This window comes from Chiloscyllium plagiosum, unplaced genomic scaffold (assembly GCF_037043375.1).
Source record: "Chiloscyllium plagiosum isolate Xiang-an unplaced genomic scaffold, Cpla_swu_hap1 HiC_scaffold_3, whole genome shotgun sequence".
NCBI lineage: Eukaryota > Metazoa > Chordata > Chondrichthyes > Orectolobiformes > Hemiscylliidae > Chiloscyllium > Chiloscyllium plagiosum.
Window position 1 is genome coordinate 49384693 of NW_028270141.1, and position 12501 is coordinate 49397193.

Genomic DNA, 12501 nt, shown 5'->3' on the forward strand with positions numbered 1-12501 from the left:
GGCTTTCCTCAATTATTTGCCCAAGTAGCTGTAGCCCAGATATTGTGATCAGGGTGGAAACATAATTTTTGACCATGATTAGGTGAACAGTTTACTATTTCCCTTTTAATGAATTCAGCACTAGAAATTCCCAGACAGGGGCCTACTGGAAGAAATCATCATAGACGCATCCCCTTTTTGCATCAGTGTGTCATGTTTTGTGAATTAAATGCCCAGTAGCACAAACGGAGACCTTTACATTTCCTGTGAATGGATAAGAATGTAAGTTAAGTGTGGTATAAGGGTGGCAGGTGCATGAGGGCAATAGGATGCCAGTTTGATAGGGTCCAAGGTTAATGAGGAGGAATAGAGTGCCAGGTGGGTACAGTAGGTTGAGTGCTAGAAGGCCAAGGTGCTAAGTATGTGAAGTGGATTAGCACCACGTAGTTAGGGTGCCAGGTACGTGAGATAATGTTTAGGGTAGGTCAAAGATCAGGGCAGGAGCGGAAGTAGTGAGGGAGGAGAAAGATGTCAGTTCAGGTCAGTTCAAGGCCAGGTGAAGATATATCAGATTGGCCTTTGCTCAGAGGGTGGAAGATAGTACAAAGTTTGGGTGTGAGAATGACTGTTGCAGAGAGAGTGGAGTAAGAAGATAATGTGGAGTTCAGGGATGTCAGGTCAGGGTAGGGTTATGGGTGATGGTTAGGTAGGGATTTTTGAACAGGGTGTGTCAGATCCAAGGTTGTTTAGGCTGGTGCGGAGGTTGTCAGGTCAAGCAAATCCTTCCAGATCTACTCTTCTTTTCTTCTATTTAAAATTTTGACAAATTATAACAAATGCAGTGGGTGAGGGATGAGACTTAGGAAGTGAGAAAGCCACAAAGGGATCAGTTCCATGTTTTACTTCTCTTTCAAGGCACAATGGGGACTCAAGGGTTAAACATTCCCACTGCAGTCTCAATTAGAAGCCTGTCCTCTTACAATATAGACAGAACAACTCAGTAGGGGGGACGCTGACTGTATCCCAGAAGAGCAACCTAGTGGAGCCACACATGTGGATTCCTCTGCAGCCTCAGACAGAGGTATTTGTCCTCCCCAGACAAGACTATTAGCCTTGGCCGCACCCCTGTTAAACTGCCTCCTGCTCCCATTGTCTTACTTCCGCTCCACATTAGCATAGGTACGTGAATTCCCCCATTGAGAATAGGCAAAACCCTTCTATCTTAATCTCTTCCCATCAACACATGATCATGAAGAATATGATAATCAGCCTCTGTAATCCATTCGCACGTTATCATAGAATATCGACGTTCATCGGGTTTTTTAAATTCATAATAACCTATCTTAATGTATTACAATTATCTATGTAATGACAATAAACCATGTGACTGATAAACCTTTTGTTTAATCTCTGGAAAAAATACTGTCCGTGTATGTAGGGCAGAGATTCATGGAGAAGTGTCACCACAAGTAGACACACGACTACTTTTGGGGACATTGAGAATCTTTCGCCAGCTGTCCAATAATAAAGCATCTACAGTTGTACTGAAACTTGTGTCATCCGGATTTGTGGAACAAAATATACATCAACATTTGGTGCCGTGACTTGGACCTCAACATAGGGAATGTCTCACTGGGCTGAGTAAGTGACACGAAAGTTTGAATTGAATAGAATTTGAGTGGTAAGGGCACCCCGCGGTATTTTACCCGAAACTGCTCTTTGCGTACAGCCAGACAATCCGTCCCTTGCCCAGTGGAACTGGTGCCTTGAAGAGGTTGAACAAACCACTCGGACCCAGCTTGTAAGGTTGGAAAGTTTTGTCAGATTGCTCTGAATTGCTGCGGAGTGACATTGGCTACTCTATATTGTTCCTGTAGGAAAAAGGTCGGGACTGGGGACCCCGGTCAGGGAAGTGGTCATCACTACCTGATGGATTCAGTTTAGGGAGCTGCCTCTTTCAGATATGGCTGGTGGAAATCAATATATAATAAGGAAAGAGGGCAGGCTTAGTAAAATTCTCACCCCGCAGTATTGATATGGCCGGTGGAAATTGCTTATAGCAGAGCAAGGTGTTCATAAGGTAAAATGGCTCAGTCCCTGTATGTAGTTGGGAAGGGGGACAATCTGTGAGAAAATACCTGATCAGGAAAATGGGTCTAGAGGTTGTAGGCCCCTCTGAGAGATTGGTCATTTTGGTAAATTGCTTATATAAAAATTAAAGGATATCCAGTTTTAATTTTTGAGTGATTGTGATGGTATGTGAGGTGAAAACTTTCACTTGAGTGGTGAATTGATTCCAAAAGTATGACTTAGCACTTTTAATTGCGATCACATTAAAACAATTGACCGGGGTGTCAGTTTCGGGTTTGTGTTGTTGTTTGTTCTTTGTTTCTTGTTTGTTTGTTTACAGAATGCTGGGCTGAACTCTAAAATGCCAGAAAAAGGCTGTTTCCAGGGAGAAGTAAGTCTTGCCTCTCTGAGAAGGGTGGCCAAGCGTTGGTCTGCCGTTTCACGGAGGACACAGAAGTGCCCTGTTGAAAGAGTCAGGTGGAGGGAAAGGAAATATAGAGGGTGGGTGCAGAGACCCTTTGTGGGGTAGGATTCATGTGATCCAATGTCTGGATGCATTTGGGAAGGTGGCTGAGGGCCATCAGTTCCCTAAAATTAAAGAGATCGCAGACAGCATCCCGAGGGCTCTTTCGGGAAGCCCTCCCACCACCGCGTCGCCCTATTCCCCTCAATACCCCCAAAGTTACTGTCAGTGCTGAGCAATCTGACCCTCGGGTGGACAAGATTGCTGCTTTGGTCCCTCTTGGCCAAGCAGGGAGAGGCTGTTACAATTCTCAATACTAGGCTACAAGCTACTCGTGCCAGTACTCTGCAGGGTCCTAGTGTCTGAACGGAAAGCAGTGGTGATTTGTGAAGCTTATCTGCTCATTCCTTAACAAAAAATCTAAACCCAACGTTGAGGAAAACCACCTCAGACTTTAACATTTATTCATTAAGTGGAGGAATTAAAGTGAACTTTATATAGTTTAATTTAAAAATTGTAAAACAGAGCGTAAAGGTGGATCTGGATATACTAAACCAACAATATTATTTTCAGAAAATGATACTGGTTGAGTCTTTGTTTCGGATTCGTTTACCTCCACTTAATTTTAAGACTGCTGCATCTCCTTTGTCAGTATGGAGTACCATTCGTTGCTTTATTCCATGTCAATTTCCCTTCCTCACTGAGAACTGAAGTGTCAGTTCAACATTATCTTGCAAAAAAATCATGTAAGAAAGGTTAAGATACCATTATAAATATGTGTCTTTGGGTTAGTCATTATTTGTGCATATGAAGCATCTTGACAAGACTTTTATTAATGCTGCTGCAGTCATTTCACAGTCTAGGACATTATAAATGAGCAATGACTGATCAGAACTGCTTGTGAAAAAACCAAATTGGGGATTTAAATTGAAAGACTAGAACCAGGTAATTATAATAGAGTTCAGAGTTGGAAACAGTGTACATTCTACATTTTCGCACTGGATTGTAATTAAATGAATTTCCAGTTTATATTGAAGACTCTTAACAAAACTCCTACTCGATAGGAAAAAACTTGTGATTTGGACAACTGTATGTAATTGAAAAATCCTGTTACAATTTCATATATACAACACTAAGCAGATTTGAATCATTTCTGTGACTTTGAAATCCGTTTGTTCATTCTTATTATTTCACAGTGCGACGTTTAGTCACTTGTTCAGTTTTCATCCCTCATTAAATATGCTTATTACTCGATATTTTAAAACAAGTTGTACTATCTTGAACTGCATTATCACAGTTAGTTAATCAATTAATTGGCAAGACTTTATACATTTCCACATTGTCAGTGATCTGTGTCATTGCCTCATGGTTATGTTAAAGCATGGCTGCTTTGATTAATGTTCAGTTGGTGACAGAAGTTATGGCAATATGAGGAAACATGTAGGTAGCATAGCAACTGAGGAACCGTAAAGGGAAAGTGAGACTTTGTGTTCCTCATGCAAAGCACTGGCACTGAAACAAGAGTTTGAAGAACCTTCTTTGTAGTAGCTAATTTTATTTTTTACTCGATAAGCTTGCCTAGGAGTAGGCCAAATCTAATTGATGGGATTCTTTCCACTACTATTTAGATTAGATTAGATTACTTAGATTAGATTACTTACAGTGTGGAAACAGGCCCTTCGGCCCAACAAGTCCACACCGACCCACCGAAGCGTAACCCACCCATTCCCGTACATTTACCCCTTTTACCTAACACTACGGGCAATTTAGCATGGCCAATTCACCTGACGTGCACATCTTTGGACTGTGGGAGGAAACCGGAGCACCCGGAGGAAACCCACGCAGACACAGGGAGAATGTGCAAACTCCACACAGTCAGTCGCCTGAGTCGGGAATTGAACCCAGGTCTCTGGCGCTGTGAGGCAGCAGTACTAACCACTGTGCCACCGTGCCGCCCAAATTCAGACAGGTTTTGCCAATTGGCCTATGGAATGTATAACTATAAACCGATCTGGGGCCAGATTAGCAGTTTCTTGCACTGCACACACTGAAGAACATCTGAGACAACTGCATTATGGATGTAGGTTTGCTTGTTGAGTTGGAAGGTTCATTTTCAGCCATTTCGGCAACATACTAGGTAACATCTTCAGTGAGCCTCCAGACGAAGTTCTGGACAGTATGGGGGCAATACTTCTCTTAGACGTTGAAATTGGATGTATTAATGACATGTTTATAAAAAGGGAACAGGAGAAACAGCATAAACAAGCTAAAGCTGAATAACATAAACAAGAGGGGCTAAAATAGCAAAGCTGTAGAGAGAACCTAAGCAGTTCTCGGGATCCCAAGCTCAGGTCTGGCATACCAACCCTGTTTGAGGAGGGAGGGAATGATACCGAGGTAGAGGGGGAATGGGGATTTTATCCCAGTGCACCGGTGCCTCCCGTTGAGCCACCTTTGACTCCGTCCCCGCTGCTGTACCGAGTCCCTATATAGCTGATCGGGTTAAGATGCGCTCTAGGAAACCAGCGATGCCCTGTTACCTTTGCACTGGAGTTCACCATCTCCATGTCACCCATCCCCCCCAAAACTATGCTCCCCTTAAGACAGCTACTGAACCCCAAGGTAGATGAGGAAGATGAGCCACCAATTATCGATGTCCCCTGGAAAGCCCAAGAGATTATCGTGATTACGAATCAGGCTCCAGACCTCTAAACATAAACCTGCCCAATTCATCCAAAACGTCCGGTGCACAATTCAAATGGACGATGCAACACCCCAGGATCTGTTTGCTGCCTGGTGTATGATCTTGTCACCAGAAGAAGTTACTAGGTGGCAGGAACAAATGGGACAGGGTGATGGAAAGGGACCAGTCCATGTTTATGATAATTTATGACAGATTCAAAGAGGACACCTCGAATGTTGAGGGCATGGTATGTACATATAACATGGATTGTTCTGACAACACCAGGACACAGATGAGGAGAGGCCTTATTAATTACTGGGATGTCTAGAATGATCTCAAGTTGCCTCTAAAGGTCATACAAAAACTGTGTTTGTTCAGTTGCCCCACGATCACAACGCACTTTCAGCCAGTACTAATGAAATTCATTGGGACCAGAATACCACAGACCTGCCACATGAACATGTGGGCGGCACGGTGGCACAGTGGTTAGCACTGCTGCCTCACAGCGCCAGAGACCCGGGTTCAATTCCCGCCTCAGGCGACTGACTGTGTGGAGTTTGCACATTCTCCCCGTGTCTGTGTGGGTTTCCTCCGGGTGCTCCGGTTTCCTCCCACAGTCCAAAGATGTGCAGGGAAGGTGAATTGGCCATGCTAAATTGCCCGTAGTGTTAGGTAAGGGGTAAATGTAGGGGTATGGGTGGGTTGCGCTTCGGCGGGTCGGTGTGGACTTGTTGGGCCGAAGGGCCTGTTTCCACACTGTAAGTAATCTAAAAAAAAACATATGGACTTCACTTTTTATGTGGATGGCAGCTCAGCTACTTTATTTCACCTACAGTTCAGCAATGCTCCGGATACGCAATTGCTATGGATTCTGAAGTGGTTGCACATACAGGCTGTGCTGAATTGTTTGCCCTCACTCAGGCTTGCCTCTTGGCGGAAGGGAGTTCGGCCAATATTTATACGGATTCTTGCTATGCTTTCAGCATTGCCCATGGATATGGCGCATTATAGGAGCATAGGGGACTTTTAACCTTCATGGGGCAACCCATTAGTAACGCTGGTTTTGTGCAAAATCTCTTGCAGGCCTCACAGTTACCGTCCAGCCTAGCGGTGAAGCTGACAGAATCTCCAAGGACAATGTGCAAGTTGATGCCGCTCCCAAGCAGGCAGCCTTACACCCCACTTTCCTGTTCCGTTGGGCTCACAGCAACATCTTGTTACAAAAGGTATGAGGACAGGTATGCCAGACCTAGGTGAGATACGTCACTTACAGGGGGACACTCCTGCAGAGTAACACAGACTGTGGGTCACAGATGTGGTGCACCCTTAATGTTCATACCAAACTGTGGGACTGGTCTCTGTTCCTTCTTTGCCAACCTTGGTGGATTATGTACATAACTGTACACACGTCGGCAAGGAGGGAATGGTCAGCTACAAACCTGGTGGCACCCTAATTCCCAAAACAATGGCTGAGAAATGAGTCAAAGCATGCTTGACCTGCAAAAAGACAAATGCTAGAAAAGGGATGCCTTGCAGTTCTGGGAGTACTCCCTTGCATGGTGGACCTTTCAATTGTCTACAACTAGATTTCATAGAATTACCCAGGGTACAATATTATAAGTACTGTTTGGTAATAGTGGATGTCTTCAGCGGGTGATTGAGGCAATCCCAACAAGGGACAACTCGACTGCAACAGTGGTAAAATATTGTTGAAAGGAATAATTCCCCACTATGGACTCCCAGAGACAATAAGCTCAGACAATGGGCCACACTTTGTGGCTAAAATTAACCAGGGGATCTGCAGGGAACATGCAATAAAACAACAATTCCATTGCACTCACCACCCAAAAGTGGCTGGAATGGTGGAATGAGCGAATGATGGAATGAGCAAATGGTACCCTAAAAAATAAGCTGACAAAGCTAAAACAGGAAACAGGCCTAAGTTGGTTGAAGGTCCTATCCTTGGCCCTGTTCCACATGAGGGTTACCCCTTCAAGCAAAACCGGTCTGTCTCCTGCTGAGGTGGTTTATGGGAAGCCCATGAGGACTCCATGGGGACCCTGATATAGTCCGACCACCCCTCCCTGAGAGACTAGATATGAACACCCTGAGGGAGTAGGTGATGGCGTACCTGCAGGGGCTAACCAAGTCTCTCCAAAGTTTGCATTCGCAGATACCCCTGGCTTACCAAGAGAGCGACGATCTGCCTGACAGGGACTACTCCACTGCTGAGCCAGGGGATTTCATCCTGATAAAGGACTGGGACTGTAGGAAGCTGGGACCAAGATGGAAAGGACCATTCCAGGTGCTGCTGACCAATCCCACAGCTGTGAAGGAACAAGGGCAGCCCCGATGGATACACAGAACCAACTGCAAAAGAATCAGCGTAGAAGCCAACAACAACTAAGGACGAAGATGTTTTCCATACGAGTGACATTGGTGACTTTGGGAAATGGGGCCTTGAGAATAGATGGATTCCAAATTGACACCTCTCAGCATAATACCTTTTTGCACCTAGCCTATCAGATAGCCTGTGTAATAGGGAGAGACACCCACTGCTGGGTATGTGCCCAAAAGCTACCCTACTCGGTGGGAGGAATCTCTTTGTGGCCCGTACCTTTTCATTGGCATGAATTGGCCGAATGGCTACTTCGTCAAAGCCTTTCTGGTGACCTTGCTAACACCGATAACACACGAGAGCGGCAGTCAGCAGGGTATAACCTGACCTCATTCAGGGACTGGTATCTCCCTAATTACAACCAACCGCATAGGCCTCTCTCCCTTGTCATCCTCAACAATATTTGTTTCAGGCGGGAAGGAAAGCCCTCCAAAGATAATTACATGGGAATGAATGAATGCTCCTCTGCCACCTCTGGGTCGAACCTATTCTGAATTTAACAGAATATGGGTAATTTATATTTGATACAACAGAACCTCAGGCCACCTCTGGAATAATCCTGCTCCCAGGCTGTTGGGGGGTGGGGGTGGTGGGTTGCTGTTTCCACTCTGACAGCTTACAAAGGCACATACTTTCTTTGCAGGTTGAAAGCCTACCCCTGGCCTCCCTCCGATTGGGTGGGGCCATGTTACATGGGGTATGTTGTACCCCGCAATTACGTTTTGGGCAACTTGCCCTCACCCCCGAGATCCAGAAGGTCCCTCACCAGGTTCCACACCTGGGTGGGAATGATCTCTCCCCCGACAGAATCTATTTACATGCCCAAGAACATAGTCAGCTCAGGACCATATGGGAAAGGGTTGCCAATGATACGGCTAGTGCTTTATCTGAAATTAACGTAGTGCTACTTGCATTTATGACTGTGGCCCTCTAAAATCAGTTGACCCTGGACTTCCTGCTAACCAAGGAGGGTGGTACCTGTGCTATTGTTGGAGCAGAGTGCTGCACCTACATCCCTGATGAGTCCACTAACATTACTGACCTCTCTAAACACATCACGCAGGAAATCCAGACTCTCCACACTATTGGCAATGGCTTTAGCAATGGCATGGAGGGGTGGCCACTAGAGGGCATTCTTAGAGGACTGGGAGGCCTGCTGGTACATATTGGAATTACAATACTAATTGTAATTGCCTGCATTCTAGTGCTGTAGTACTTATGGCCACTGTTGTCCAAATGTTTTCACTCTCGACTCTGAGGGGACCTGGTTGACCATCGATTGATCAATGGGAGTGAATGAGGAAATTACAAAGCCGCAAAGGGATCAGTTCCATTTTTTACTTCGCTTTCAAGGCAATCTGGGGCCTCAAGGGTTAAACATTCCACTGCCAAAGAGACTCACTGCAGTATTATTTAGAAGCCTCTCTTCCTACAATATAGGCAGAACATCTCAGTAAGGGGGAGGCTGACTGTATCCCAGAAGAGGAGTCCAATGGAAACACACTTGTGGATTCCTCGGACAGAGGTATTTGTCCTTCCCAGACAAGACACCTAGCCTTCGCCACATCCCTGTTAAACTGCATCCTGCTCCCATTGTCTTACTTCCCCTCTATGATTAGATTAGATTAGATTAGATTACAGTGTGGAAACAGGCCCTTCGGCCCAACAAGTCCACACCGACCTGCCGAAGCGAACCCACCCATACCCCTACATTTACCCCTTACCTAACACTACAGGCAATTTAGTATGGCCAATTCACCTGACCCTGCACATCTTTGGATGAAGGGCTCCAGCCCGAAACATCGATTCTCCTGCTCCTCAGATGCTGCCTGACCTGCTGTGCTTTTCCAGCCACACACTCTCGATTCTGATCTCCAGCATCTGCAGACCTCTCTTTCTCCCTGATGTTAAAGATCTACAGCACAATTGGGAAGGAAAGCAGGAGTATCTTCCCTCATGTTCCAGTAAATATTTATCCGCCAATGTTGAAGAGCACTGATCTGGTCATGATCACATTGCTTTGGTATGAACATTGACTGTAATATTTCCTCTGTGGTAACAGTGATGATTCTTCGAAAAGATTTCATTGCTTGGAAGGTGCTTTTGTTAGAGACAAAAAAAAAACAGCAGATGCTGGTATCCAATATAGACAGGCTGGAAGAACACAACAAGCCGGCAAGCATCAGGAGGTGATGAAGTCGACGTTTCGGGTGTAACCCTTCTTCAGGACTGGGGTTGGGTGTAGGGGGAGCTGCAGATAAAGGGGTGGCAGGCTCAGCATGGTGAAGTGGGGATAGGTGAAGACAGGTGGAGGGTATGACCTACTTGGTCGATGGGAGGAATGAATCCGGTTGGTGGCAGGGAGCAGTGGAAGGGATGGGGCGGAGCTGGGAAGGGAGCCAGGGAATGGGAAGGGAGATTATTTGAAATTGTTGAGTCCTCTGGGCTGTAGGCTGCCGAGGTGGAAGATAAGGTATTGTTCTTCAAATTTGCAGTGTGGCTTGTTGTGGCAATGGAGAAGGCCAACGATGGTCATGTCGGAAAAGGGTGGTTAGGGGAATTGAAATGGGTGGTGACTGGGAGGTCTAGTCAGCCCATGTGGGCCTGGCTGTGATGCTCGGTGAACTGTTCCCTAAGTTTCATTCTGTCTCCCCAATGTAGAGAAGACCAGAGCAGGAACACCTGATGCAGTAAACGAGGTTGGAAGAGAGGCAGGTGAACCTCTGTCTCACCTGGAAGGACTGTTTGGGGCTATGGATGGAGATAAGGGGGGTGGTGTACCTGCAGGTTTTGCATCTTTTCCAGATGCAGAGCAAGCTACCTGGAGGTTCGAGTGGGTCGTTGGGAAGAGTGGCATAAACCAAGGACAGTCGAAGGGAATGGTCCTTGCGGAAGGCAGAATGGGGTGGGAAGGGGAAGATGTTCTTGGTGTTGGGACCTGGTTTGGAGTTGGTGGAAATATTTAAGGATGATGCATAAGATGCAGAGACTGGTAGGGTGATAGGTGAGGATAGCCACTTATTTTGACCCCATTGTCCCAATTCCTCCACCTCTGCTGCATCTGCTCGGACGAGGATACCTTCCACTCGTGAGCATCCCAGATGTCCACCTATTTTGAAAAACATATTTTTCCTCCCTCTGACATTCAGACAGCCCTCCACCACACCACCTCCATTCCCTATTTCACTGCTCTAAACCCTCCCAACACAATAAAGACAGAGTCCCCCTTGTCCTCACCTACCATACTACCAGTCTTCATATCCAACCCATCATACTCAAACACTTCTGCCAACTCCAACTAGACCCCACCACCAAGAATATCTTCCCCTCCCCACCCCCTCTGTGTTCCACAAAGACTGTTCCCTTTGACAGTCCGTGGTTTGCATCATTCTCCCCACCAACCCCCCTTGAACTCCCAGTTACCTTCCCCTGCAACCAGAAAAGATGCAAAACCTGCTGGTACACCACCCCCTCCCCCTCCACCTTCATCCAGGGCCCCAAACAGTCCTTCCAGATGAGATAAAGGTTCACCTGCCTCTCCTCCAACTGAGTCAGGTGTTCCCAGTGTGATCTTCTCTCCAGCCTTCTGGAAGGTGCTTTGGGACATCCTGAATTCATGAAAGAAGCCACATAAAAACAAATTGATTCTTACCTCCACACCTTTTCAATCGCATGTGTCCGCAATTCCATTTACAGTGTCAGCCTCAACATATTCCTACTTATTGCACAATCAAAGTAGGCAGAAATGTTCATAATTCCTCCACCATCATTTCTCTTGGCATCTATTTGAGTCTTTGTTTGAAATACTTCCTTGCAGATTCGATTTGGCGATGCTGGTGTTGGACAGGGGTGTATGAAGTTAAAAATCACACAACACCAGGTTATAATCCAACAGGTTTATTTGGATGCACTAGCTTTCGGAGCGCTGCTCCTTCATCAGGTGGATGTGATGAAGGAGCAGCGCTCCCAAAGTTAATACATCCAAATAAACCTGTTGGACTATCACCTAGTATTGTGTGATTTTTATCCTTGCAGACTGATGGTAGAAATTACACATATTGTTGATGTGTCTTTCTATTGTCTCATAGAGAAGCTATTACTACTAAGATTATGTTAAGATGCTGCCCTCTAGTTACAGCTTTATGTTTAATCTTCAAGTCCAAGGCAGTTTCTATTCATTGCCTCACAGCTTACAGTTGCACGTTGATGCAAGTTGTCTGTTTTTCTTATGCACAGCTTACTGCAGCTAAGTTGCACTTGTTACCTCTGATTATTCAACAAATGGAGATCCCAACATGTACAAAGGCAAAATAAAAACACAACACAATGCAGAAATATATCACATCACAAATATAATACAACTAACAAACATACCACAAAACAGAACTGATGTGGAGGTGCTGGTGTTGGACTGGGGTGGACAAAGTTGCAAGTCACACAACACCAGTCATGATTTAGAGATGCCGGTGTTGGATTGGGGGTACAAAGTTAAAAATCACACAACACTAGGTTATAGTCCAACAGGTTTAATTGGAAGCACACTAGCTTTCGGAGCGACGCTCCTTCATCAGGTGATAGTGGAGGGCTCGATCGTAACACAGAATTTATAGCAAAAATTTGCAGTGTTTCCACATGTAATAGTGGTATCTACGTCCACAATCTGACACGTCTTGCAGCGTCCACCATGACAGGGTTATATGGAGTTGTCCTGAGAGCCGGGCAGTTTGCTACGAACAATGATATGTTTGAGGTTTGGCGGTTGTTTAAAGGCAAGTAGTGGAGATGTGGGGAAGGTCTTGGTGAGGTGCTCTTCCTCACTGATAATGTGTTGCAGGTCACGAAGAACATGACATAATTTTTCAGCCCCTGGGAAGTACTGAACAACGAAAGGTACCCTATCATTTGCAG